Genomic DNA, 26,954 nt, shown 5'->3' on the forward strand with positions numbered 1-26,954 from the left:
TCAAAGATATCAATGAACTATATTTATAAAGTGTTGTTTTAATATATAGTTAGAAATTGGATTTTTAATCTAAACTCCTTCAAGTAATCTGCAGGGCTATCAGTACAAAAAGAACATGAGCACAATGTTGGAAGCATTAGTGATTTATATTCTATAACTGGATGGACAAGAGATTAATATCATAAAAATGAAAGCATTAGTGATTTTGATTGAACTTACCTTGAAACAAATCTTTTCCAGTCTGCTGTACTCTTACCATACTCTGACACCACTGCCCCTCCCACCCAAACTCATGACTACACAGATCTTTCAGCCAATCACGTTATTAATTTTGCCTATAATACAAGGTACTAGTACTTGGAATTGAAGATGATTCACTTGGAGTCTTTTCTGTAATTATAATAAATAACAGTCAATTAATGTGTTTTGTGAATCTTATTAAATGGTCTGTATTCGTATAGCGCTTTACGTAGTCCCTGGGGTGCACTGACAGAGGCGAAGCTGCCGGACACTGGCCCCACCAGGCCCTCTGACCACCACCAGTAGTCTTGCCCCAAGACACAACGACCAAAACAGTCCGAGCCGGGGGTCGAACCGCAACCTTCCGATTACAGGATGAGCTGCCAACTCTTGAGCCATGATCGCTCCAATATAACTTTAATCTGGAATTACACATTTTCAAAGAAATGAATAAACTTGAATAAACTACCATGACTGTTGTTTTTTCCCATCCTCCATCAGTGTGAGAAAGAAAACACAGGATTTTGCCGTTGAACAACAAGAACTTTATTGAACTTTATCTGAACATTGTTGTATACCGTTGAACAACAAGAACTTTATTGAACTTTATCTGAACATTGTTGTATATGAACATCTGTGTGCAGGTGCATGCATGCTTGTGTGTGTGTAGCTATGTTTGAGTGTCTTTATTGGCAGTCATTTTCCTTTCCCATCAGCAACATCGTCTGCCTGCAAAGGCAAATGAAGAGAGGAGATTCTTAGTATTTGTTGTAGTAACTCATTTCATCTGATATTTCATTTCTTGTTGGCTGTGTTACTCTGTTAACTTACATTCACTGGCACACCATCATTGCTGGACTGAGGCTCTTTAATGGCTTCAGAAATCTCCAACTTCCTAGTTTCATCCTGTGACTTTAGGTCATCTTTTTCCACCAGTGGTGGTTTATTGCTTTTCACAGGGTCCTCAGGAATTGGAGTCCTCGGTCTTCTATCCATTTTCCTCTTCTTGTAAGGAGCCCACTTGACTAAGGACTTGCAATACTGTGTTGAATGAGAAAATATTTTTTTTAGAAAATACATAAAATATAAACAAAAACATTAAATGCAGTTCAGATGTTTGGTGGACATAGCGTGGCATGTTTCCAAAGACACACTGCATACAGAGGACATCAGCACAATGTTGGAAGCATTAGTGATGTATATTATATAACTGGAATGTCCAGGGACAGGGATGAAAATTATGGAAGTTTAGCTATTTGTATTGTATCATTGAAAGGACTAAGGATTAGGATCATAACAAAATGAAAGAGTTAGTGGTTAGGATTGCACTTACCTTGAAACAAATCTTTGCCAGTCTGCTGTACTCTCACCACACGCTGACGTTATTGCTCCTCCCCCCAAAGTTCATGACGAATCAGATCCTTCAGCCAATCACACGATCTAATTTGCCAACATAGTTGAGGGTACCAATACTTGGAATGGAAGATGACTCATTTGGATTCTTTTCTGCAATTAAAATAAACTGAATATAATTAAATTAATATCTTAACAGCTTTTAGGAATTTTGTTAGTGCAATGTTTAACTCTTTTGAAATCACACCTTGTTAAAATGATCTTTGATTCTCGAAATTCTTGCTGGTAGATACTCCAATAAAATAACTTCCAACAGACGTGTTTATGAACTTATTGGCAGCAGTACACTAACTACATGTAAGTAAAAATTAACAACTGCAGGAACGTAACAGTTTAATAGAATTTGTAGATAACAATTTATAGTTAGACTAATTACTTATCTGGCTATTGGACATACAAAGTTATGTTGCAATGTAGGAAAAAAATTATAAGAACAACAGAATAGTTGGTGCTGATGTCAGAGATAAACCATGGTGAAAGGCATCACCATCTGATCAGTGTGATGTGGAGATTAGGAGAAAGTAGGTAGAATGAACCACACTAAGTGTGACAGGAAAACAATGACATTTAAAATAGACATAGAAAAGAAAATACTACAAATGAAATAGTATTATGAATAGAACATTTTGAATCTCTGATATGCAGACAGAATCCCAGCCGGTCACAGCACATGGCAGCCCCTCCGTGAGCCTGGTAGTTCTGGAGGTTTCTTCCTGTTAAAAGGGAGGTTTTCCTTGGCGCTGTCGCCATAGCTTTTGATCTTTGTGTGTGTGTGTGTGTGTGTGTGTGTGTGTGTGTGTGTGTGTGTGTGTGGTGGTCATGTTTGTATGTCTTGCCTAGCATTTATTTTTCTTTCCCATAATTAGAACTCCTCGGCTGCAAAGACAAATTCATAGCGGCGATTCTAAGTGTCTTTTGCAATCTTTTTTTTATTTTTATTAATGTTTTGTTTTTTTCCTGTGCTCCATGAATTTACAGTGGATGGAACATCATTGCTCTGAAACTGAGACCCCTGAAGAGCTGCAACAACCTCCCTGGTTCCAGCTTGATCCACTAACTCTGATTGGAGAACCTTCAAATAAATCCATCTTCTCCATCTTCTCTTAAAAGGTAACAACATGGACTCCTAATTCAAGCCTGTTTCCACTGCCACTCCCCCAAAGTTTGCTGTTATACAACAACCGTTCAGCAAATAAGGGCACTGAATTCTGCTGTCTTTTATAGGATACTGGATCTTGGAAAATAGGAATACCCATTAGGAATTTTATGTGTAACTAATACAACTAACTTAATAACAAGATTTGCACAGCTACCATTAGGAATCATTTTATTTGAAATTATACCTTGTAAAAGAAATCAATAAACTTTGACTCTGTACTATTAAATAAAATGTTGCACAACTGCCCAATTTTTTTCTCACTAAGCTGCTAATATTATTATTATTAGTAGTATTTATATTATTAATCATGATCAGATAATTTTATTAATCCCAAATAGGGCCATTTTTGTCTGCTCATTCACACAACCTATAAAAATTAATAACCACAAATATGAATCCAAACGACCCCTGTCAGCATTTAGTTCTCTAACAGCTAAAGATTAGTACAAATATATTACATTGCATCTTTTACTTAGTCTTGCGAACAACAATGAGCATCACATTTTGATTCACCTTTGGTTTTCTTTTCTTGTCTGCAGTTTGAACCACCATAAATCTTGATGTTACACAAACTTTGACATCCCGCATTAACCCAGTGTGAGAATGAAGACACACAATTTGATATTTGTAAAGAAATAAACTTTACTGAACTTCCTTTTAATCTGCATTTATTTACTTAGATGTATTTGTTGGAATGGAGCAGGAGCAACACCACCATATAGAATAATATGGTTGCAGCAGCAACTGCAAGTAGTATCCACCAGGTCAATGGATCCAATAGTTGCCCACATGTACACCTAAAACGTTTATGAGGATAAGATGTTAGTGGATGTATTCTTTTATTGTGGTAAGTATCTCTGTATAACAAAGACAAACTGCTCTTGCCTGCAAAGTTCTCCTGTAGGATTCTCATCTTGTAGGCTCAGACCAATGCGTGCTTCATTGTCTGCATTTTGCAGCTGTATTTCCACTGCATGAAACACAAATGAAAATCTTCGGAATACCATGTGGGACCACTGAATCTCAGGAATCAAACATATGTAGAACTAACATTTGCACATACCTGACATTGTTCTTCCTTCTTCTGCATTTGATGAAGCCAAGTTTCCAAAGATAAACCCCATACAGAGGAAATAATCATTACTATCTTGGAAGAATTAGTGATTTTTATTCTATAAGTGGAAGATCTGAATATTAGAATGGAAAATTTTGGAAGAATTATGGATCTGTATTCTAAAAATTTGAAGGACTAGAGATTAATATCGTAAAAATGAAAGCATTAGTGATTTTGATTGGCCTTACCTTGAAGCAAATCTTTTCCAGTCTGCTGTATTCTTACCACCCTCGACATCACTGCCCCTCCCACCCAAACTCATGACTACACAGACCTTTGAGCCAATCATATTATTAATTTTGCCTATATTACCAGGTACTAGTACTTGGAATTGAAGATGATTCACTTGGAGTCTTTTCTGTAATTATAATAGATAATATTCAGTGAATCTGTTTTGTGAATCTTATTAGTGTACTGTAACTTTAATCTGGAATTACACCTTTTAAAAGAAATGAATAAACTTCTTTTTTTTAAGTGTTGTTCTAATCTACAGTTAAAATTGGACATTTAATCTAAAGTGATTCAAGTAGTCAGTAGGTATAAAACAGTATTATATAAGAAGGATTACATTACAGTGCTGCTCCTCATGTTTTGATTCAGCTGCAAATCTTTATATTCTTTTTGAATACCATGACCGTTGACTTTTCCCATCCTCCATCAGTGTGAGAAAGAAAACACAGGATTTTGCCGTTGAAGAACAAGAACTTTATTGAACTTTATCTGAACATTGTTGTATATGAACATCTGTGTGCAGGTGCATGCATGCTTGTCTGTGTGTAGCTATGTTTGTGTGTCTTTATTGGCAGTCATTTTCCTTTCCCATCAGCAACATCGTCTGCCTGCAAGGACAAATGAAGAGAGGAGATTCTTAGTATTTGTTGTAGTAACTCATTTCATCTGATATTTCATTTCTTGTTGGCTGTGTTACTCTGTTAACTTACATTCACTGGCACACCATCATTGCTGGACTGAGGCTCTTTAATGGCTTCAGAAATCTCCAACTTCTTAGTTTCATCCTGTGACTTTAGGTCATCTTTTTCCACCAGTGGTGGTTTATTGCTTTTCACAGGGTCCTCAGGAATTGGAGTCCTCGGTCTTCTATCCATTTTCCTCTTCTTGTAAGGAGCCCACTTGACTAAGGACTTGCAATACTGTGTTGAATGAGAAAATATTTTTTTAGAAAATACATAAAAAATAAACAAAAATATTAAATACAATTCATATGTTTGGTGGACATAGCGTGGCATGTTTCCAAAGACACACTGCATACAGAGGACATCAGCACAATGTTGGAAGCATTAGTGATGTATATTATATAACTGGAATGTCCAGGGACAGGTATGAAAATTATGGAAGTTTAGCTATTTGTATTGTATCATTGGAAGGACTAAGGATTAGGATCATAACAAAATGAAAGAGTTAGTGGTTAGGATTGCACTTACCTTGAAACAAATCTTTGCCAGTCTGCTGTACTCTCACCACACGCTGACGTTAATGCTCCTCCCCCCAAAGTTCATGACGAATCAGATCCTTCAGCCAATCACATGATCTAATTTGCCAACATAGTTGAGGGTACCAATACTTGGAATGGAAGATGACTCATTTGGATTCTTTTTTGTAATTGAAATAGATGAAAATTAAATGAAATTAAATTAATATCTTAACAGCTTTTAGGAATTTGGTTAGTGCAACTCTTTTGAAATCACACCTAGTTAAAATGATCTTTGATTCTCAAAATTCTTGCTGGTAGATACTCCAATAAAATAACTTCAAACAGACGTGTTTATGAACTCACTGGTACACTAACTACATCTAAGAAAGAAAATAAGAATTTTAGGAATGTAACACAGTTTAATATAATTTGTAGATTACAACCTATATTTTGACTAATTTCTTATCTGACTATTGGACATATGAAGTTATTTTGCAATGCAGGAAAGCATGACAGGAAAAGAGTGAATGCTGTGATGTAAGATATAAATCAAAGGGATAGACATCTCTATCTGATCAGTGTGATTTGGAGATTAGGACAAGGTAGGTGGAATGAACCACATTAACAGTGATAGAAAAAAGGAAATGTTAAATCAATAAATTGATCTCACACGTTTCCTGTTATCATTATCCAGTGGATCTAAGTGTCTTTTTGACTTGCTCACTTGCTTTTGAGTGAATGTTGTCCATGTGGATACTTGGGTTTCCTCCAACAGTACAGAAGAGTTTCGTGTTAGGCTTACTGGTGATTCCTAACCAGCCATGGATAGAAAATGGTTTAAATGAAGAAAAAAATATAAAGTGCTGCCCAAATGTATGGTTAAAATCTCATGTGGTCGTGGCTTGCAGTACCACAGTACGTGAGATTGACGCACCTGTGCTGCATCTACGATCTAGCCTCACCACCTTAAAAGCTGTGCAGGGTCCTGTATCAAGGGATGTTGCGGAGATGTGGAATAAACCATGCTGAAAAGCTTGAAAATGTCACTGGGCCTGCAGTGGTTTGTTACAGTGGTGCCAAAACCCAGGATAGTGGGCACTGCAGACCCACAACTGGGCTGGCAAGGGGCCGAGCACTGCCATTCCCCCAAAGTTTGCTGTTATACTCACAACAATCTTCCAGCCAATCAGAGAACTGAATTCTGCTGTCTTTTATAGGGTACTGGACCTTGGAAAGTAGAAATACCGATTAGAAATTTTATGTGTAACTAATATAACTTAACTTAATTAACAGGATTTGCACAGCTACCATTAGAAATATTTTTATTTGAAATTATACCTCGTAAAAGAAATCAATAAACTTTGACTCTGTAGTATTGATTAAAGTGCTGTATGAATGTTCACATAAACAATGGCTTTTTATCTGAGTTGCTATTATTAGTTGTTGTAGTATTTTATATTAATGATCAGAGTCAGATAACTTTGTTAATCCCAAAAAATTGCATTTTTTTCTGCTTATTCACACAACCTATTGTCAGAATTTAAAATGAATAATCAAGAAAGTTAACCAATTGACCCCTGTGAGCATTAAGATTGCTTCCAATTTTACATTAGGTCTAATGTCCGTCACTGGTCATCAGGTCTCTAAATTCTCGTTGTTCTTATTCAGGATGTTATTCATATTGCAGAGCCATGAGCTTCTCCAAGATCTTATCCATATTGCATTTAAAAAAACACAGTCTGAGTACTCACAGCCCTGCCCATCGTCTGTCTTGTCGGCCAGCCTTGTGGGATTTTGAACAGCTGTAGCCGCTTCTTGTTCTTCTATAAGCCAGGTCCAAGCTAGCTCCAATCAGCCAAAACTCTGTTATCATGGTTCCGAATTGGTAGATGTCATTCAATGTCCTCCACTGAGAGTGTCGCCAGTCACCCGACTCAACCGACCATCGAGTATCCAGCAGCAAATGTCTCCACAGGACAATCGAGCTCTCCCAAGCCCAGGAGTTGTCAGTTTCGTTAAGGGATCAGTTGATCAAATCCATAATTCTTCTTTAGGTTTTTAGAGAACAAGTCTGGGAGACTCTCTTAGGGTTAGAGAATGAGCAAGACCATACAAAAGACATGAGAAGCCAAGCAGGTAAGATAAGTGAGAGGGAGAAGGAGAAAGTGCAACCGCCTCTGTCAAGCGTTTCACAGCGTTATGTAACGGTGAATGTTTTGGATATGAATTGAGCTGCTTTTCGGGGATAACCTCGAAGGGGACTGGAGGCAGCTCCCCAGCGTGGTAGATTCCAATGTACTAATGAGACATGAAGAATTGAAAGAATTGAAAAAAGCAAACGGGAAGGTGGGGCACGAAAACAAGAACGAACAGCTTGTACAAGAGGGGGGCCATATAGATAAGACCCAGAAGGGGTATGTTTGGAGGCGTGGTCCTGCTCCTGAGGTTCAGCCAATGTATCTTGAATAAGTGGAAGATCTAAAGATTAGGGTGGAAAAATTGGAAGAATTGTTGATTGTATGGGAAAATTGGTAGCCCTAGTGATTGGGATGAAAAAAAAGAAGAATCAATAGTAATTAGGATAGAAAGAATCCAGACTGGACTCACCACTTAACAAATTTTTCTTCTCCAGACTTCAGCTGACATCACTCTGAAATCACTATCTACCAGTAAATCAGACGATCGATTTATGCTGTCTGTTATAAGACACGGTAACTTTTAATTGAGGATGATTTGTGAGGAATTGCATGTGTCATTATAGTAACTGTGTAATCAAATCTACTAATTTGCATTTTATTCCTTAAGAACCGCATTAGTGTGAAATGTGACTCATTTGGAAATCCACATTGTGAAAGAAAAAACATAGTTTGTTTGGAATAAAGTTCTGTGTTATGTGTGATGAACTTTGACTCAGGTCATAACAGTGTACAAAAAAGAGATCTACAGGATCACATAAAACCAATAACATAGAGGATACACACTAAAACACATCTAACATTGTTGGATGTTCTTATTCTGTTTGTGGAGAACATTGATTTCCAAAGACACACTACATACACAAAAAAGCAAAAAAAAGTAACATCTGCATATCATCCTTTAGCAACCTTGCCTGAATAATATGTAAGTTATTTGGAATTACAGCTTGGAAATGAAATCCATGACCAATGATTGTAGAACAAAGACACATGATTTTCAAATTGAACTGAAAAATCTTTATAATTGCATTTGACATTTGTTGTCAAAAACTTATATATATCAGCATTTGTCCGTTTTTAATGAGTTTTATTTTAAAAGTAGAAAATAAGAACAATAACTTACCTTAACAAAAAAGAAGACTCTCACATGACCAAAGTGAGTAAAATCTAGAAAAAAAAAACCTGTGTAAAAAACTGTGTAAAATAAGTAACCAAAACCTCACATGATAACATAGTTTTCAAAATGTAGGAACACAAACTGTCAGAAGAACAGAGTAAAATCAACAACAACCAAAAATCATTTTCGTATCTTTTCTTCTGAGTCTTTGAATGGCTTTTTGTCTTTTGTTGGTATCTTTAGGTGCCTCTTTAGTCTTGTGACTTCTGAGCATCTTTGGACTTAACAACTGTCTTGCAGTCAGGCTCTTTGGTCTTTTTCTTTCTTGCTTGTTGCCTTTTTTCTTTGTTTCTTTGCTTTTATCACACTTTGCCAAACAGCTTTTCCGCCTTAGAGACTTTTTCCTCTTTTTTGGGTGTGTCACCAGAGACTCATAGCTAGTCCCAGGGCCATCTTCTTTTACTCTAACTGTGTCTTTGTTTTCAGTTGTTCCTTCTGCTCTCAAAAGGTTTTTTTCTTTAACCGTGGTCTCCATCTGTGGTCCCTGTTCCTTTATGTCTGTGTCCTCTGTGCTGACTGCTTTGTCTTTTTCTGTAGTGTCTGTCTGTGTTCTCATTCCTTCCTCTGTTGTTCTTTCTGCTCTCAAATGGCCTTTTTCCTTGGTTGTCGTCTTTGTCTGTGGTTCATTTTTATCTCTGCCTATGTCCTCTCTGCTCAAAGCTTTGATTTTTTCTGTAGTTTTTCTCACTAGTCCACTGGAAACGTCTTGGTCTCTGTCTGTTGTGTTCACCAAGGGACCATTTTCATCTTCAGGTTTGTCTTCTTCATTATCTGTAGTCACTGTTTGTATACTGTTTTCATTTTCACTCAAGCTTTCTGGCCTCAAGGCTTCATTGTCTTCATCTCTTGTCTCTGTCTGTGTTTGGTTCACACCCTCAGTTGTTTCGTTTGGTATAACAACGTTTTGTATTTGTGTTTGGATTGCAATTCTTTCTAAGATAATTTTAGGATATTCCCAACATTTAAACTTCTTTTTAAGAAATTGAGTACGACTATACAAGTTTCCTGTGTCCTTTGTGGCTTTTTCTTTTTCTTTAGCATTATCTTTACCTTTGGTGGATCCCAATGTACCTGCTGCTGTAAGGTCAATGTGTTCAGAGTTATCATCATAATCTTCACCTTCACTACTCTCTGTAGTCACCATCCCTGGCATATCTTCATCACCTGTTGTGTCTTCTTCTACCCTCACTCCTGCTCTTCCCCTGCCACTCTGTTTATGTGGGTGTTTTCCAGATGTTTTTCTTGCTGCCGGGTCAATGACTTTCCTGACTTCATTGTTACTTTCATCTTTGCTGCTGTCTGTGTCATTGGTGTTTGCATGCAGTTTGGTCTTCTTTTTCACAATTTCTCCTCTTGTGGCATTTTGACTAGACTTTCTTTTCTTCAGTCCAGCATATCTTCTCTCCAACACATCTTCATTGTCTTCTGAGGTTGTAGATTCCTCAGAGTCTCTGCTTCTATTGTTCACAGCAAGTGCCTTTGCAACATTGTTGCGGCACTTGAAGGCTTCGTCAAAGTTTAAATCTGCCCCATAAAATCTCGCCGCAGTTGCATCAGAATGGCACATCATCCGGTGGACTTGTACCTTGCTTTGGGTTCCCAAGGATCTCCCACTCTACAAATGTAAACATTAAATAATGTTATTAATTGCACTAACATTTGAAATTTTCAAGATTTGCAGAGCTAAGGACAGAACCACAAAAAGAAATACAACAGAAGACAATATAAAGAAAAAGAAATGTCCTTTCAACATTAAAACACTGGGAGTAGAACCCTTTTTTTTAAACTAAGGGTGACTGTTTCATATCATCCCTCTAAAAGGATAGGAAGGAAAAAACACTGAATCACCATAAAGTGGAAACTACTCACAAAAGTGCTGATGCTGCTCCTAATCATAGAGAAGGTTGGTTTTCCTGGAATACCAAACTTCCTCCATGCATCTTGAAATGAAGTCAACATCCTACAATAAGGCTGTCCATTGGTGTTGGCAAAAATCAATTGTGATGATCCACCAGGGTATCTGTGGCGGTGGTACGCAAAGCGGTGAAACCATATGTATTCGTCTTTCGTTAGGGGAACAAGTGCATGGCCAAATGTTTCTTTGGTCTTGTGTTCTTTTACCTGTAAAAGAATCAGCAACTAAATTACATTGCATACAGTCATTGATGTCGCTGGTAAGAAAGAATCTTTAATCAGAGAGAAAAAATAATTTCTTAATGATTTTACTCTGATTATCCGCCGGCCATCATCATCCACTTCAGCAGTGCCAACTTCCTCAACTGTCATATTTGATATGACGCCTCTTCTGTGCCCAGTTGTGCAGATGACAAATCCAGCCAGAAGACCATAGAACCAGTCTAGGTTCTCAGTTGTGGGATTTTTCTCAAGAACGACTATTGAGTAACATAGAGGTTGCATGGTAAGACACAAGGGATAGGGAAGTATATCCCTTATACTTATTCCCCCCTAATACAATCCTACATAAACATCACAAATGCTACTGTTTGTATATGTATTATATATTTGAACAAAAACCAAAAGTCCAACAAGTGATTATAAATGAGCAGTCTGTTATAATTGAAAGCAAAAAGTTCTGTCATATATTTCTGTAAATCTGAGATTCTGAACTACATATACATACAGATTACAGCTGGTAAGTAAATATTATATAATTTCTCATTAACAGAGATATTATTGGGGTTATTAGAGTTGTCCTAACGGAGAAATGAACTGAACGCTTACCGAGTGCTTCAGGGATGTGTGTGGTGGCTTTCTTGAGAAAATCAGTGATGTGGGCAGGATCTACAAGCATTTCTAAAAAACACAGAATGTGTTTATGTTCCTGCAGCTCCAGTCATGCTCATTCATGCTGCACGCAATGATGTAAATATAAAACAGGTTGTATTTTAGACCTAATTTTTTTCAAAAAAATTATTTTGTATGGAAGAAGAACTGGCGACCAGTGTTCACAGTATATGAAAATGAATTGGATTGCCATTTTGAACTTAAATCTTACTTTACAATCCAGAATACTAACCCTTTCAATTTATTTATCCTACTTCCTAAATTTTCAAGATTACCAAGCTTAGTACTGAATATAACACATTCATGTGAAAAAAAATCAATATCCTAAATTTCGATAGTCTCATTTCTTTTACCATTTTAGTCTTTGTGGGGTTTTTTTTGACTGTATAGTTAATTTTATCATTAGGTATCTTTAATTTGATTACTGGCTTGCTTATTGTTTAGATATTTTATGTTTTCTCTTTCTGAATTTGTATGTTTAGTTATGTGTTCCCACTGGTTAGTTACGGGTCACGTCTCCTGTTTTTGGTGACATTTTTCTCTTGTTTAGTTTAACTTTTACCCCTCACTTTCAACCTACCAGAGATGTAGACAATTTTGTTGTCTACATCTCTGGTAGGTTCTCTCAGCTGTCTTTACTTCCTTCTTACTTTTGAATTAGTAGCTTTGGTGTACCACTGTTTCCTTGTGGTGACAAACTGTTTTGCTGCCCGCCTGTTTCCTCTTGTGTTACTCTGCATTTCCTATCCATTCTGTTTACTTTCTATTTTGTACAATGTATACCTTTGCAGTGTACAAAATATATACTTGTATACAATTTATACCTTACATTATCACATTTTGAGCCCTCCTTTCTCAGTACATCACAGTAATGACATCATGACATTTATAAATACTGTATTTATTACACATGCTAGGTAACGACCGTGATGAATAAGTAGTAAATTTGGATCTTACTTGATTTTTTGGTTTGGATGTCTTGTCTGTGGGTTTGTAACTCCCTTCTGCTCTTCTTCATCTCCAACTGAAGTGCAAATAAAGTCCACTTTAAAGCCTTACGGGAGGCTCTGACCTTTGGCAGTTGTGCATCAATCAGAAATTTCAAGAACGCCCTCACATTTCCAATCCGAATCCTTTTCGTTGTCACGGCATGTTTATTCAGATCAGTTGTCCATCTAAAAAAGGCCCACAAACAAACACAAATCAGTAATCACTTTAGTATTATAGAGATTACTGGACTAATATATCACAGATATTGGTAAAAATGTACTCAGTCAGTCTTTCTCTGTTGTCCAGAAATGCAAATGTCATTGCAGGGACTTGATTGTGAGACATGAAATATGCCCAGGCACGGACATATTGGACCCGTTGTTTGGCATTTTCAACGTCCTTTGTACTTGTTCCACAAATGTGCTGAAACCAAGCATTCAGGACTTTCTCTGTTTAAAATAAAGTGTAGTAACAAAATAGCAATTAGAAGTGTCATGACAAACTGATGAAGTACAGAAAACATTCTTCTAATTCAATTGGTTGACAAGGATATTTGGAAGATATTGCTAATTAGTAGTATCTGTTTAATTAGCGGGATGTGAGTTGCTAAATAGAACAACCAGATATACAAATTCACATTACACTACAGAAGAAACAATATTCTTGCTAAATAATTCATACCAAATTTAGGAAGCCGGGCTGTTGGGTCAGGTCTACTTCTTTCAAATTTCTGGCGCTTTGGGGGGCTGAGAGGTTTGAAGCCAAGTTTATCCTTAGTGGATTTCAGACTTTTCAGATTCCTTTTCAGGAGTTGAAGTAACAAATCCTGTTCTTTGCACTTTTTGCAATTCTGATGTTGGACTTGAGCATCATCTGACTGATGGACAGGGGAATGGACTGAGCTATCTTCTCTAATCTCCACACAATCTTCACTGGTATCACTGCTATCACTTCGCTCCTCTTGATCACTGCTTTCAGTCAGCTGCTCTATGTCCAGTGAGGTCACCATTGGAGGCTGTGGATTTGAACGCCTGAGAGCTTTGAGGGCTTTCAGATTAGCCAATCGTTTCGCTGTCCTTATTACTTTCTTCTGATCTGATTTCTGAAAGGGTATAAACAATAGGACAGCAATGTTTGAGAAAGTTAGTGAAACATGTCACATAAGAATGCATTCTAATTTCACAAAAAAAGTAAACTATACAAAACACTAACCTCAATCTCACAGTGGACATTTTCCAAGTGCTTGTCCAGTCTTATACGGCTTTTAGCTTTACATACTGGACAGTCCAGCCTGCCCCTGTAACTGCATATCACATCCAGTTTGACAAGTGTAACTGCAACTACCACTTTAAAGTGTTGCAATGTTTTGTCATATACTGTATGACAGTGACTTACACTGTAGAGCAGTAATTTAGCAGTAAATGTAATTCTTCTTTGTTTACAACATGGTGGTATTTTTTAAAATGCTGCCCAACTGCAACATATGGAATCAAGCATATTGGGCATTCTGTCATCTGACGTGGCATTTTTCCCTGTAGAGAAGAATACACATCAGAATAGGTGAATTATTTGTTGAATTATTTATAATTATTTGCCCACAAGTCTTCAAATTGAGGTGTACACTTCTCAATACTTGACCAAATATTAAAGGAATGAAAAGAAAACCTTGACATAATAAAAAGACTGCCACTTTTAATAGGTGATTAAAATTTTTTAAATTCTATAGCAAGTGTTTTTAAAGTTTTGATCAGGTATTATATTTCTAAAGTTAGTATTTCCGCTAAAACAGTATTTCTGCAAAATCATAGTATTTCTGCTATGTTATAGGAATTGTACCCAATTATGGTATTAGTGCCAAAGCATAGTATTTGTATCAAATCATACTGTTTGTGCCCAAACACAGCATTTCTGCTATATTCTAGTATTTGTGCTAAATCTTAGTATTTCTGCTATGTTATAGTATTTCTGCCAAATCATAGTATTTGTGCCCAAGCATAGTAATGTAACACAGCAGAAAGAATTTTACACCTCTTATTTCAACACGTCGTTGTCGTGTCTTTAACCAGTCTACAACAGAACAATTTTCTATTGCTTTTAAAAAAAATTAAGATCTCCCCTTGGCTTTGGTACCGAGGAAATGACAGTTAATTTTTATGATAAATGCAAAACTGTCCTTAATGAGGTCGCTCCTTTTAAAACTATAAACTCGAAACCACGACCAGACCCATGGATAAATAAGGCCACTCGTTCAGCCAGACGAGAGTGCAGGAAGGCTGAACGTAAGTGGAAAAAAGATGGGCTGCAGGTGTCCTTTCTCATGTTGAGAGACAGTCTGTACAGGTATCAGGACATTGTAAAAGCAGAAAAGTCAAGGTTTTTTTCTAATGTTATTGAGAATAGCTCCAATAATTCTCGGGTTCTTTTTTCAATTATTGACCTTGCCTGAATATTTCCCCAGCTTCTTGTATTAATAGTTTCTCAGACACCTGTGAAAGGTTCTTGCAGTTTTTTATCAATAAGATAAAACAGCTTCGATCTATGATCACCCTGCCTTCACATGACGTTTCTAAAATATTCACCTGCTCTGCTGTGATTTTTGATCAGTTTGAGCCTGTGTGTCTTGATCAGGTGTAGGAAGTATGTAGTGGCACAAAGACATCATCGTGTCCAAATGACATTATTCCAACACATCTTCTAAAAAAGATTTTTAAGGTTGTCAGTTCTGACATTTTAGCTATTTTTAATAGCAGCCTTAGCTCAGGTGTTGTGCCAGCCTGTTTTAAACATGCTGTTGTACAGCCTGTACTTAAAAAACCTAATCTTGACTCCTCTGTCCTCACTAACTTCAGGCCTATTTCAAAGCTCCCCTTCCTGTTGAAAATTTTGGAAAAGATTGTGTTTGTTCAGCTGCAATCTTTTGTAAATGGACACCATGTTCTTGAAAGTTTTCAGTCTGGTTTTAAAACTCTTCACAGCACAGAAACTGCACTTTTAAAAGTTCTTAATGATCTTTTATTAGCCACTGACTCAGGTGACTCAGCTGTGCTTCTGCTTTTAGATCTGACTTCTGCTTTCGATATTGTTGACCACAGCATCTTAATCACATGGTTGGAGCATTGTGGCGTAAAGGGCACCCCATTAGAGTGGTTCAGGTCATACCTGTCTGACAGGACCTTCTCTGTGAGCTTTGGCGATTTTATCTCTTCCTCAGCTCCCCTTACTTGTGGTGTTCCCCAGGGATCTATACTGGGGCGAATTTTATTCTCCATTTATATGCTGCCTCTAGGTCTAATTTTTAGAAAATATAACATTTGTTTTCATTCATATGCCGATGATACTCAGATCTATCTTCAACTGAAGGGAAACAGTCCTGCCTCACTAGAACCCTTACTTCAGTGTCTCGGTGAAGTTAAATCCTGGATGGCCTCTAATTTCCTTAACTTCAATGAGAACAAAACCGAAGTGATAATTTTTGGACCAAGCGGCAATCCCAGCACCTCTAATTTTAACCTGCACAGTCTTGAGCCTTTTGTCAAATCGCATGCCAAAAATTTGGGGGTTATATTTGACAGCAATTTCACCTTTGAAAAACAGATTAGCTCAGTCGCACAGCGGCCTTTCTTCAAACTGAGGCTTTTATCTAAGTTGAGATGATTTTTATCTTTTAAAAAACTTTGAACAGGCGATTCATGCTTTCATTATATCCCAGCTGGACTACTGTAACTCCTTATATGCTGGAGTTAGCCAGACCTGCCTGGCAAGGCTGCAGTTGGTCCAGAATGCTGCAGCTTGTCTTCTGACACGTACTAAAAGACGTGAACACATTTCCCCGGTGCTGCCTCCCTTCATTGGCTCCCTGTCCGCTTCAGAATTATTTTTAAAATTTTATTGTTGACTTACAAAACCCTGAATGGACAGGCTCCTGGGTATTTGTCTGACCTCTTGCAGACTTATACCCCCCTTAGATCTCTTAGATCAAGTGATCTTTTGCTTTTAGCTGTACCAAGGTTGAGGCTGGTTCATAGAGGTGATCGAGCATTTGCAGTTGTAGCGCCTAAACTGTGGAATAATTTACCCCTACACATTAGACAGGCTCCTACTGTCAATCTTTTTCAATCTTATCTTAAAACACATTTTTATTTACTGGCTTTTAATACAGCATGAGAGTTATTTGTTAATTCATATTTGGTGTTTGCTTTTAATACTCCAAGTTATTTTATAAGGTATGTTGTATTCTTGTACAGTTATTTTATTATGTATGTTGTATTCTTGTACAGCACTTTGGTCAACGCTCCTGTTGTAATTAAATGTGCTATATAAATAATTAAACGAAACTAACTAAACTATACTTAGGATTCAGGATATAATTACAAAATAATTTAAAAAAATTAGTTTAATTGGCGAAATGTCTTGTTTATACTTTTAGTGTTATGTATTTAATTCTTGGAACAGTTATTACTTTGGATACAAGACTTTGAAGAATTGGGGAATGATAGGATTGGAAGAATTGGAGATTTGGATGGATTAATAATTGATTTAAATTTTACTTATTTTGAAACAAATTTCCAAAAATTTATTCAGTTTGATTAATCACTAGAGAGCCCTTCAGCAAGAAGAACTGTTGGAAAAAGATGTTAGTGTTCTTAAAGAATTTAAAGGGTCAATGTCTCTATGCGCTGATTTCTGTATGTGTACTTATTTACTGTAGGGCGTTTGTTCCTTTTTAATTTGACAAAAATAATCTGCCTGGCAGGCTGCCAAAGCCTAAAAAACATTTTTCAATCAAAATGTTATGCAGATAGTACGATTAAAATAAATTCAATAAATGCTCACAGACAATTACATGGGTCTTAATGTGTGGTGCTACAAGGTGTAAAAGTGTGAACAAAAATAAAATAAAAAACATTTTGTTACTCACTTCTTTCTTGACTGTGACAATATTTTACCGTTCACTGAGGAATTATGAAAGGAAACCTAGAACAAATAGGAAACCTAGAAGAAATATGAATAATGGGAAACAGGGAAATGTAATTTTTTTTTAAACATTAGTGATTTATATTTAATAGTTGAATTAATAGTATTTAAATGTTACAAAAGACATTAGGAACTGGGATCTTACAGTTGGAAGGAATTAGTGAATTTTATCTCAACTTACCTCTGTGTAATTCCACCATCTTCAACTGACAGCACTAACAGCTCTGCATATAACCTATGGGGAGCTTAGCTTTCAGATTGTCAAACCTATCATGCCGTCTGCTTTTGTCATGTGATTTCTTACCAATAGCGTATATCTGAACTTGGAATGGAGGATGATTCGTTTGGAATTTTAAATGTAATTAATGTAATTGACATGGCAAACATCATTTGCATATCCTTCTTCGGGAATGTTCTTAGTGCAAAGTATCCCTCATTTGGATTAATAAATTATATGATAAAACAAGGTTAAACTTCGAACCTAGAATTTACCATTTATCGCTTTTGTAAATTGGCAAAGAATAAATGAATAAAATTCCTCTTCCACCCGTAAGGGCAGTCGATCCTTTGCATATATATATATATATATATATATATATATATATATATATATATATATATATATATATATATATATATATATATATACACATATATATACATACATATGTATAAAAAATTCCCCACTCGCCTCTGTGGGCGGTCAATCCTTCAAGTTCGGGTCCTCTACCAAAGGCCTGGGAGCTTGAGGGTCACTCGTCTAGCTTGGGAGTCACTGCACCTAGTGCTCCGATTACCACTGGGACCCTCCGCTTCATCGATCTTCTTCTGTTTGTCTACCACCACTATGTCCGGTTGGTTAGCCACCACCATTTTGTCCGTCTGTATCTGGAAGTCCCACAGGATCTTAGCTCTGTCATTCTCCATCACCCTTGGGGGCATCTCCCATTTTGACCTCGGGACTTCCAGGTTATACTCAGCACAGATGTTCCTGTACACTATGCCGGCCACTTGGTTATGGCGTTCCATGTATGCCTTGCCTGCTAGCATCTTGCACCCTGCTGTTATGTGCTGGATTGTCCCAGGGGCATCTTTACACAGCCTGCACCTGGGGTCTTGCCTGGTGTGATAGACCCCAGCCTCTATGGATCTTGTGCTCCGTGCTTGTTCCTGTGCTGCCATATTTACAGTGCTCCACCCCTTGGATAGAAACAGGGATCACAAGTTTCCTGGTCTTCAGCCAATTCTTTGGTCTTTCTTAAATTGAACAGCAGAATCATCTGCAGTTCAATGTGACAAAAGTGTGCACCGGCACCCAGCACTCCATCTCATCACCCTCAATGATGCATTCAACCATCTTCTGAAGATGTCAGGTCTTAGTGCAGTGGCTGAAGTTTGAGGTGTAGTGAGTGAAGAGGAAAGGGGAGGGGACCGTTCCTTGTGATGCCCCTGTGTTGCCCATCACCTTGTCAGACACCTTGTGTTGAAGATGCATTCATTGTGGTCGCTTTGTCAGGTAATCAACAATCCAGGACCATCAGTGGATCGACTAGGTCAAGCCGATTTAGTTAAATTATGGCCAGTGTTGTGGCTAAGACTAAATAAAGTAGATAAAATGATATAGAGTCTTTGTACTGACACCCAAAGCATCTTCAACTACAATTTACAGTTATTCAGTGGTTTATGTAATTTTGTGAAAGAAATTTATGTCACCTTGTAATGGATTCAGTTTGTATAATGATTACAGAGCTCTTCAGCAAAGAACAACTGTTTGAAAAAGATGCTGTTGGTTGTTAAGGCATTTAAAGGGTCAATGTCTCTGTGTGTTGATTTCTGTATGCCCTCTGTTGTTCACCCTTCTGACACATGACTGCCCTGCCCTACATAGCTCTAACCACATCATCAAGTTCGCTGACGACACAACCGTGGTTGCACTCATCAGCAGCAATGATGAGTCAGCATACAGAGGTTCAGCAGTTGACGTTCTGGTGCAGTGAAAACAATCTGTCACCCAGGAGAGGATCGTTGACTTCAGGAAGACTTGCTCCACTTACACACCACTCAGGATCTCCAAAAGTTGAATCTGTTCATCTGGACGTAGCGTTTTGTGGGAGAAACGTTTCATCACTCATCCAAGTGACTTCTTAAGTCTCAGCTGACTGCAGGTTTCCCCAAACCTTATAAACAGTACATTTGCATAATGACTGAAACCAGCCCACTGAAGGAACAATGGGCTGTGAGGCTTTGATCAGTGGGTTTTGGTCAGTGATTGTTGATCAATGGTCATGGGAATTTGCATAATTATGATAAAGGAACTGACCTCCCAGCCCATTGTTCCTTCAGTGGGCTGGTTTCAGTCATTATGCAAATGTACTATTTATAAGGTTTGGGGAAACCTGCAGTCAGCTGAGACTTAAGAAGTCACTTGGATGAGTGATGAAACGTTTCTCCCACAAAACCCTACGTCCAGATGAACATATTCAACTTTTGGAGATTTACTTTCCTGGATGATTGAAAATGCATCAAGACCACTCAGCATCCACGGTTCCATGGTAGAGACTGTCAACAGCATCAGGTTCCTGGGAGTTCACATCTCAGATGACCTTACCTGGATCACCATTACCACCTCCATCACCAAAAAGGCCCAGCAGCGCCTCCAGTTCCTGAGATGCCTGAAACGGGCAAACCTCCGTCCTGCCTCCTTCACCACGTTCTACAGGGGCACCATAGAAAGTGTTCTGACCAGCTGCATCTCCGTGTGGTTTGGAAACTGCAGTGTTGGTGATCTCAGCAAAATAACGGATTGTTAAAGCAGCTGCCAAGATTTTCGGAGCATCTCTCCCTCTGCTACAGGACATCTTTCAAAACCGCTGCATCAGTAAGGCCTCAGGCATTGTGCTTGACCCGCTACACCCCTAACATGGACTCTTTCGCTCCTTCGGTCATGCAGTTGGAAACCAACTAAGGCGCAGACTAGCTGAAGTAGAATTACAGTCACAAGTTTATTTATAAACACACCACATGAAATTATATACAGTTTACGGGGACAGGGCCTTTTAGTGGTCCAGGGGGAAAAGAAAAGAGAGTCCAAACATGCTCCGCTCGTTTGCTCCTTTCACATTTGTCTTCAGCACTCTTGCCCACTCCACTCCACGACACACTGCCAGGGAAACTGGAAGGATTAGTAATTTCTATACTATAAGTGGAAGATCTAGGACTTAGAGTGAAAAAATGGAAGAGTTATTGATTTGGTTTCTAAAATTCGAAGCTGTAGGGATTAAGATTTTTTAAAAAGCCAGGAGAATTAGTCATTTGGATAGAAGGAATGGCCATTATACTTATCAGTTACCCAGTCACTCTTCTCTGTCCTCTGCTGACATCACCCTCTAACACCATTGTCTATAAGCAATTCAGACAATCCATATTGGAGGCATCAGTGATTTAGAATGTATAATTGGAATGTCTAGGGACTGGACTAAAAATGATCAAAGGATTATCTGTTTGTGTTCTATAATTGGAAGGACGAGGGATTTTGATGTGATCGAGGCTCAAGAGTTGGCAGTTTATCTTGTAATTGGAAGGCTGCCGGTTCGAGCCCCGGCTCGGACAGTCTTGGTCGTTGTGTCCTTGGGCAAGACACTTCGCCCACCACCTACTGGTGATGGCCAGAGGGGGGCCGATGGTGAGATATGGCAGCCTCGCTTCTCTCAGTCTGCCCCAGGGCAGCTGTGGCTACAACTGTAGCTTGCCTTCACCAGTGTGTGAATGTGAGAGTGAATGAATAGTGGAATTGTAAAGTGCTTTGATGTTCCCAAAAAGCGCTATATAAATGCAATCCATCATTATTATTATTATTATTATTATTATTATAAAAAATGAAAGCATTAGTGATTTTGATTGGACTTACCTTGAAACAAATCTTTTCCAGTCTGCTGTACTCTCACTACACTGACATCACTGACCTCCCCCCCAAACTCATGGCTACACAGACCTTAATGCCAATCACATGATTAATTTAGCCTATATTACAAGGAACTAGTACTTGGAATTGAAGATGATTCACTTGGAGTCTTTTCTGTAGTTATAATAAATAACATTCAATTAATCTGTTTTGCGAAGTTTAGTATAATTTTAATTCGGAATTACACATTGTCAAAGAAATTAATTAACTTGTTTTAAATAAGGATTTTAATTTACAGTTAAAATAGGATTTTTAATTTCTTAGACTTAGAGAGTTTTATGGTCATTGTGCCGTTACTTTCACAGCAAAATTGGCTAGCTGGAACACAAGGTACAAAATTAAAGAAGGGAAAACAATATACAATGAGCGGAAAAATGAATAAAAATAAATATATATGTATACATATATGTGTGAGTGGACTATACACATGGGATATGCGTAATATACATGGTGCATGCGTAGTAAACATTGAAACAGAAACATTGTGGGGCTGTATACAAGAGCAAAATTGAATAAATAAAATAAGGGAGGAGGGGCTATGGTCATTTGAGGTGGGGATGGTGATTCCAATAAGACCAAAATATTGCACATGAGCCAAAAATATTGTACAGAACATGGAAAGACTGAAATATTGCACATAGATGATCAATAGCAGCATCAAAGAGGATGTGTTGGAGGAGTCTGTTCACACTCTTAATTTATCATTTCAAGTCCTTCGAGTAGTCAGTAGGTCTAAAATAGTATTATATAAGAAGGAATACATTACAATGCTGCTCCTCACGTTATGATTCAGCTGCAAATCCTTGCATTATATTCTTTTTAAATACCATGACTGTTGACTTTTCCCATCTTCCATCAGTGTGAGAAAGAAAACACAGGATTTTGCCATTGAACAACAAGAACTTTATTGAACTTTATCTTAGCATTGTTGTATATGAACATCTGTGTGCAGGTGCATGTATGCTTGTGTGTGTGTAGCTATGTTTATGTGTCTTTATTGGCAGTCATTTTCCTTTCCCATCAGTAACATCATCTGCCTGCAAAGATAAATGAAGAGAGGGGATTCTTAGTATTTGTTGCAGTAACTCATTTCAGCTGATATTTCATTTCTTCATAGTCGTGTTTCTGTATAACTTACATTGGTGGGCACATCATAATTGCTGGACTGAGGCTCTTTAACAGCTGAATCAATCTTAAGAAAGAAAGCAACAATTGCAGGAACATCGCATAGTATTTTTATAATTTATACATTGCAACTTAGAGTTTGGCTAATTTCCTATCTGGCTATTGAACATCTAAAGGTATGTAGCAATTTAATAAAAAAAAAATCTGATGATACTGATGTCAGTGAAAGACCAAGGCGATAGGAATCTCCATCTGATCAGTGTGATGTGGCAACAAGGTAGGTGATTAACACTAACAGTCAAAGAAAAGCCTTTTCAATTATTAATGACTTTTTGTGTTACTACATGAACTTACAGTGGCTGGCACATCATTGCTCTGAGACTGAGACCCCTGAAGAACTGCAAAAACCTCACTAATTCCATCTTGTTCCAGTAACTCCAGTGCATTGTTCACTGCATTTAATATTTCAAAACGCCATCTTCCTCTCACAGGCAAGGCATACACTGAGTCCCTGGGATCCGAAGTATTCTCCTCTTTTTCCATCGTCTTGTTCTTGTGAAGAAGCCACCTGGTTGAGGGCATGTGGTGCTCTGTTGTAAAACATCACATGCAAAAATTAACAGTCAGATTAAATGTGGTTCATGTAATGTAGTTCTGTATTCAAAGATCAAGGGATTGGGATGAAAAAATTAAAGCATCAGTCATTTGTATTGTATAAATGGAAGATTTAGGGGATATGATGAAAAAAATGAAAGAGTTATTCATTTGGATTGATGGAATTCTGGTTGAACCAGCATTCAAATAAACCCCTCTTCTCCATCTTCTGCTAAAAGGTAACAACATGGACTCCTAATTCAAGCCTGTTTTCACTGCCACTCCTTCAAAGTTTGCTGTTGTACTCACAATGATTGTTCAGGCATTTAGACAAATGAATTCTGCTGTCTTTAATAGGATACTGGATCTTGGAAAACAGAATTTTATGTGTAACTAATACAATAAGATTTGCACAGCTACCATTAGGCATCTTTTAATTTGAAATTATACCTTGTAAATGAAATCAATAAACTTTGATTCTGTGCTATTAAATAAAGTGCTGTACAAATGTCCACATAAACGAAGGTGTTGTCTATGTTGCTATTATTATTATTATTATTATTAGCGGTAATAATAAAATATATTATTAATCAGGATCAGAGAGTTTTACTACTTACTGAACAACCTATAAAAATGAATCCAGTTGACCCCCGTGTTGAAATTATTTTTAAAAACAGATAAAATACAATCAAATACATAAAATATAAACAAATACATAAAATTAAGTTCAGATGTTTGGTGCACATAGAGTGGCATGTTTCTCAGTCAAACAGGGGACATCAGCACAATGTTCAAAGCATTAGTGATTTATATTATAATACTGGAGTGTCTAGGGACAAGGATGAAAATTATGGAAGTTTAGCTATTTTTATTACATAATTGGGAGGACGAGGGATTGGGGTGATAAAAAATGAAAAAATTAGGGATTTGTATTGACTTACCTTAAAACAAATCGTTGCCAGTTTGCTGGACTCTCATCACACTCTGACATCATTGTTCCTCCCACCCAAGTTAATGACGAGACAGTCTTTCAGCCAATCAGACAATCTACAGGGTGGGCCATTTATATGGATACACCGTAATAAAATGGGAATGGTTGGTGATATTAAAGTCCTGTTTGTGGCACATTAGTATATGTGAGGGGGCAAACTGCTCAAGATGGGTGGTGACCATGGTGGCCATTTAGAAGTCGGCCATCTTGGATACAACTTTTGTTTTTTCAATAGGAAGAGGGCCATGTGACACATCAAACTTATTGGTAATGTCACAAGAAAAACAATGGTGTGCTTGGTTTCAACATAACTTTATTCTTATTTGGGGGGGGGATCGATTTCCAAAGACACACTGCATACAGAAAAAAGTTAAAAAAAAATCCCTTAATATCTTTGAATAATTGATTAAGATTTCTTTTCTATGGGTTGATTTAGGAAATAGGATGGGGGAAATGAAATAATTAGATATTTGTCAAGAGATTTTATTATGTTTATGCTTAAGAGTACATGTTATTATCTAGATGTGGTGGCTCTTTTTGTATTCAGCTTTAATAAAGAAGTTACGTTGTGCAGAGTTCAACGAGAAGGCTGTACGCAGTACAGGCCTATCTTTATTTCTGAGACGCAGCACAGTTCTGCTTTTCCTTTCCTGTACAGTTCTGAGAAACGTGTTATGCTTGAGTATAAATAAAAGATGACAACCGTTGCAGGGGTGTGGGTCTCTTGGAGCTCTCACCCGTGTACACGAGAATCTGCAAACTTGTTTGAGTGTCACTTATTCTGATCTGTGTTGCTTTACAGGAAAACTCCTGACAATATTCCTTTGCCAAAATTAGATTGAAAAAAACTTAATAATTAGTTATTTAGATAGAAGAAATTGTAATTGGGCTTACCATTAAACGCATCACAATGTTGTTAATTGGAATCAGGTATAATTTGTGAGGACTTTTATTTGTGTTAATTCAGCTAATGTTATTAATAACATCTGCATATCATGCCTATATAAAATGTGAGTTATTTGGATTTACAGCTTGGAAATGAAATCCATGACTAATGATTGTAGAACAAAGACACATCATTTTCAAATTGAACAGAAAAATCTTTATTGATTTTATTTTTCTCCATTTGCCATTTGTTATCAACAACATATGTATATCAATATTTGTCTTTTTTTAAAAAAACAAACAAACTATTATTTTAGAAGTAAAAAAATAAAAACAATACTTAAACTGAACAAAAAAACCTGCATGATCAAAGTGAGCAAAATGTAAAAACAAAAAACAAACAAAAAAAAATCAAAAAACAAAAAACAGTGCAATTGTGTAAAATCAGTAACAGAAAAACTCACATGATCACAAAGGTCTTGAAAATTTAGTATAATTCCAAAATAGCAACCAAAGAACTCTGAGATCAACAGGATCTAACATTCACATTCTCACTCTGGACATGACCACCTTGTGTTGTCACTGTGTTCTCATTCCTTCCTCTGTTGTAAATCCTGCTCTCAAATCATTTTTTTCTTTAGCTGTGGTCTCCATCATTGGTCCCTCTTCCTTTATGTCTGTGTCCTCTGTACTGAGTGCTCTGTCTTTGTCTGTAGTTTCTGTCTGTGTTCTCATTCCTTCCTCTGTTGTTCCTTCTGATCTCAAATCATTTTTTTCTTTAACCGTGGTCTTCATCTGTGGTCCATGTTCCTTTATGTCTGTGTCCTCTGTGCTCAGTGCTTTGTCTTTGTCTGTAGTCGCTGTATGTTGCCCATTTTCATCTTCAGCTATGTCATTTGTGCTCAATCCTTTGTTCTTTTCCGTATTTTTTCTTGTAACTTCTCTGAGTCTTTGGATGACTTTTTGTCTTTTGTTGGTATCTTTAGGTGCCTCTTTAGTCTTGTGACTTCTGAGCATCTTTGGACTTAACAACTGTCTTGCAGTCAGGCTCTTTGGTCTTTTTCTTTCTTGCTTGTTGCCCTTTTGCTTTGTTTCTTTGCTTTCATCACACTTCGCCAAAGAGCTTTTCTTCATTAGAGACCTTTTCCTCTTTTTTGGATGTGCCACTGCCGACTCATAGCTAGTCCCAGGGCCATCTTCTTTTACTCTAACTGTGTCTTTGTTTTCAGTTGTTCCTTCTGATCTCAAATCATTTTTTTCTTTACCCATGGTCTCCATCTGTGGTCCCAGTTCCTTTATGTCTGTGTCCTCTGTGCTCAGTGCTTTGTCTTTATCTGTAGTCACTGTGTGTTGCCCATTTTCATCTTCAGCTATGTCATTTGTGCTCAATCCTTTCTCTTTTTCTGTAGTCTCTGTCTGTGTCCTCATTCTTTCCTCTGTTGTAACTCCTGCTCTCAAATCATTTTTTTCTTTACCCATGGTCTCCATCTGTGGTCCCAGTTCCTTTATGTCTGTGTCCCCTGTGCTCAGTGCTTTGTCTTCCCCTGTAGTCACTGTGTGTTGCCCATTTTCATCTTCAGCTATGTCATTTGTGCTCAATCCTTTCTCTTTTTCTGTAGTCTCTGTCTGTGTCCTCATTCCTTCCTCTGTTGTAAATCCTGCTCTCAAATCATTTTTTTCTTTACCCATGGTCTCCATCATTGGTCCCTCTTCCTTTATGTCTGTGTCCTCTGTGCTGAGTGCTCTGTCTTTGTCTGTAGTTTCTGTCTGTGTTCTCATTCCTTCCTCTGTTGTTCCTTCTGATCTCAAATCATTTTTTTCTTTAACCGTGGTCTTCATCTGTGGTCCATGTTCCTTTATGTCTGTGTCCTCTGTGCTCAGTGCTTTGTCTTTGTCTGT

At 37.4% G+C, this 26,954-nt stretch overlaps 3 long non-coding RNA genes across 3 annotated transcripts in view; 1 reads left to right on the forward strand and 2 right to left on the reverse strand.

Moving 5' to 3' along the window:
* Nucleotides 1-2,741, forward strand: part of LOC135933498 (uncharacterized) — a 30,686-nt gene extending 27,945 nt beyond the window's left edge. The window contains exon 3 of the long non-coding RNA XR_010573769.1: nucleotides 2,632-2,741. This is a non-coding gene — a long non-coding RNA (uncharacterized LOC135933498). The remainder of the gene's footprint in view (nucleotides 1-2,631) is intronic.
* On the reverse strand, nucleotides 884-1,610 carry LOC134633048 (uncharacterized). Its single transcript, XR_010094661.1, has 3 exons — nucleotides 1,574-1,610; nucleotides 1,072-1,281; nucleotides 884-969 (listed from the first exon to the last, which is right to left on the reverse strand). It is a non-coding gene; the product is annotated as an uncharacterized LOC134633048 (long non-coding RNA).
* A 1,938-nt stretch (nucleotides 2,742-4,679) lies between the features above and the next one.
* Nucleotides 4,680-5,498, reverse strand: LOC134633026 (uncharacterized). Its single transcript, XR_010094654.1, has 3 exons — nucleotides 5,369-5,498; nucleotides 4,868-5,077; nucleotides 4,680-4,765 (listed from the first exon to the last, which is right to left on the reverse strand). It is a non-coding gene; the product is annotated as an uncharacterized LOC134633026 (long non-coding RNA).
* Between the last annotated feature and the right edge of the window lie 21,456 nt (nucleotides 5,499-26,954).

Source organism: Pelmatolapia mariae, linkage group LG8 (genome assembly GCF_036321145.2).
Source record: "Pelmatolapia mariae isolate MD_Pm_ZW linkage group LG8, Pm_UMD_F_2, whole genome shotgun sequence".
Classification (NCBI taxonomy): domain Eukaryota; kingdom Metazoa; phylum Chordata; class Actinopteri; order Cichliformes; family Cichlidae; genus Pelmatolapia; species Pelmatolapia mariae.